Below are 3,153 nucleotides of genomic sequence, written 5' to 3' on the forward strand. Positions count from 1 at the left end.
GGCAAAGTGGGCGATTGAACTCCTTCCCTTGGATATTAAGTTTGAGGCAAAGAAAGCATCAAGTTCCAAGCAATAGCAGATTTCCTCGCCGAGTGGATCGAACAGCAACTGCCGACTCAAGTCCACTCGGAACACTGGACCATGTTCTTTGATGGTTCCAAGATGCTGAATTGTTCCGGTGCTGGGGTGGTACTGGTATCCCCCCGAGGAGACAAGCTCAGATATGTTCTCCAGATTCACTTTGATTCCTCCAATAACGAAGCAGAATATGAAGCACTCTTATATGGGTTGCGTATGGCCATCTCACTCGGCGTCAGTCGCCTCATGGTCTACGGCGACTCAGATTTGGTAGTCAATCAAGTGATGAAGGAGTGGGATGTCAGAAGCCCAGCTATGACCGGTTACTGCAATGCAGTGAGGAAGTTGGAAAAGAAGTTTGAGGGGTTAGAGCTCCATCATATACCCTGACTGAAAAATCAAGCAGCCGATGATTTGGCAAAGATAGGTTCCAAGAGGGAAGCCATTCCCAGCAACGTGTTTTTGGAACACATTCATACACCTTCAGTTCAAGAAGATCCTTTCACTGAAGAGCCCCCGCAGCCTAAGAGTGCCACAGATCCGACTGAAGTCGAAGTCCCAGCCGTGGTCGACCTGATCATGGAGGTTTCGTTCATCACTCCCGACTGGACAGTGCCATACATTGCGTATATCCTTAGGAAGGAACTCCCAGAGGATGAAGAAGAGGCTCGACAGATCGTTCGTCGATCCAAGGCCTTTACTGTGATAAGAGGACAACTGTTCAGGGAAAGCGTAACCGGAGTCAGCCAGAAATGCATAACACTAGAAGAAGGTCGAGTGATCCTCAAAGACATCCACTCGGGGACCTGTGGTCACCATGCGTCCTCTCGGACCATTGTGGCCAAAGCATACCGAGCTGGATTTTATTGGCCGCGAGCAAATGAAATGGCGATTGATATAGTCGACAAATGTGAAGGCTGCCAGTTTTACTCCAATATGTCCCACAAGCCTGCGTCAGCCCTGAAGACTATTCCACTCGTCTGGCCCTTTGCTGTTTGGGGATTGGATATGGTTGGACCCCTGAGGACTGGTAGGAGCGGCTTCACTCATGTGCTTGTAGCAGTCAACAGGTTTACCAAATGGATTAAAGCCAAGCCTATCAAGAATCTTGAAGCCAGTACTGCCGTCAGCTTAATCAGAGAATTGACATTCAGATATGGAGTTCTGCACAGCATCATCACTGACAACGGGTCAAACTTCAATTATGATGAGTGCAGAGCCTTCCGTGCTTCCCAAGGCACACGAGTCGACTATGCTTCAGTCGCCCACCCCCAGTCGAATGGACAAGCAGAAAGAGCAAATGGCTTGATTATCAAAGGACTGAAACCCCGACTGATGCGTGATCTCAAGCACGCAGCAGGCGCCTGGGTCGATGAACTTCCATTAGTTCTTTGGGGACTGAGGACAACTCCCAATCGGTCGACTGGCCGAACTTCATTCTTCTTGGTTTATGGAGCTGAAGCTGTTCTACCGAGTGACTTGCTTCACAATGCACCCCGAGTCGAGCTCTTCTCTGAAGACGAAGCAGAACAGGCCCGGCAGGACGCAGTCGATCTCCTAGAGGAGGAAAGAGAGATGGCCTTAATACGGTCGACCATTTATCAGCAAGACTTGCGTCGATTCCACGCCAGAAACGTGAGAGGCCGAGCCTTTCAAGAGGGAGACTTGGTTCTTCGACTGGATCAGCAGAAACCACACAAGCTCGCCCCTGCTTGGGAAGGTCCCTTCATTGTCACCAGAGTTCTCCACAATGGAGCATACCATCTTTACAATGTCGAGCATCAGAAAGATGAGCCACGGGCTTGGAACGCAGAGCTGCTCCGCCCCTTTTATACTTAAGTACTCATTCGGATGAGATGTAATAAGAAATACCTTAGTAGTTTGTTTATCAAAGACAAGAGCTTTATAGTCTTCCTAAATGGTTGTTGTTGCTTTTGTTTGCGTCTGAAATCCCCCAGTGGGTGACTTTGCTGCGAATCCGTTTCGCCTAAAGTTTGAAAAATCCTACCGAGTGGTGAGTAAGCCTCTCTCACTCGGGGGCTTAGCCGCGAATCCGTTTCGCCTAAGTTTGAAAAATCCGAGTGGTGAGCAAGCCTCTCACTCGGGGGCTTAGCCGCGAATCCGTTTCGCCTAAGTTTGAAAAATCCTACCAAGTGATGAGCAAGCCTCTCACTCGGGGGCTTAGCTGCAGTCCAGTACTCGCCTAAGTTCATAAAATCCTACCAAGTGATGAGCAAACCTCTCACTCGGGGGCTTAGCTGCAGTCCGGTACTCGCCTAAGTTTGTAAAATCCTACCGAGTGATGAGCAAGCCTCTCACTCGGGGGCTTAGCTGCAGTCCAGTACTCGCCTAAGTTCGTAAAATCCTACCGAGTGATGAGCAAGCCTCTCACTCGGGGGCTTAGCTGCAGTCCAGTACTCGCCTAAGTTTGTAAAATCCTACCGAGTGGTGAGCAAGCCTCTCACTCAGGGGCTTAGCTGCAGTCCAGTACTCGCCTAAGTTTGTAAAATCCTACCGAGTGGTGAGCAACCCTCCCACTCGGAGGCTTAGCTGCAGTCCAGTACTCGCCTAAGTTTGTAAAATCCTACCGAGTGGTGAGCAACCCTCCCACTCGGGGGCTTAGCTGCAGTCCAATACTCGCCTAAGTTTGTAAAATCCTACCGAATGGTGAGCAACCCTCCCACTCGGGGGCTTAGCTGCAGTCCAGTACTCGCCTAAGTTTGAAAAATCCTACCGAGTGGTGAGCAACCCTCCCACTCGGGGGCTTAGCTGCAGTCCAGTACTCGCCTAAGTTTGAAAAATCCTACCGAGTGGGTGAGCAACCCTCCCACTCGGGGGCTTAGCTGCAGTCCAGTACTCACCTAAGTTTGAAAAATCCTACCGAGTGGTGAGCAACCCTCCCACTCGGGGGCTTAGCTGCAGTCTAGTACTCGCCTAAGTTCGAAGTCCATCCCCATTCGCAAGGACGACGAGGTGCAGGTCAACTACAACCTTCTCTTTCGGAGCTGCGCCACAAGTACAGCGTGCGTTCCATCCCTATCCACAAGGACGACAAGGTGCAGGTCGACTGCAACC

This window comes from Aegilops tauschii, chromosome 4 (assembly GCF_002575655.3).
Source record: "Aegilops tauschii subsp. strangulata cultivar AL8/78 chromosome 4, Aet v6.0, whole genome shotgun sequence".
NCBI lineage: Eukaryota > Viridiplantae > Streptophyta > Magnoliopsida > Poales > Poaceae > Aegilops > Aegilops tauschii.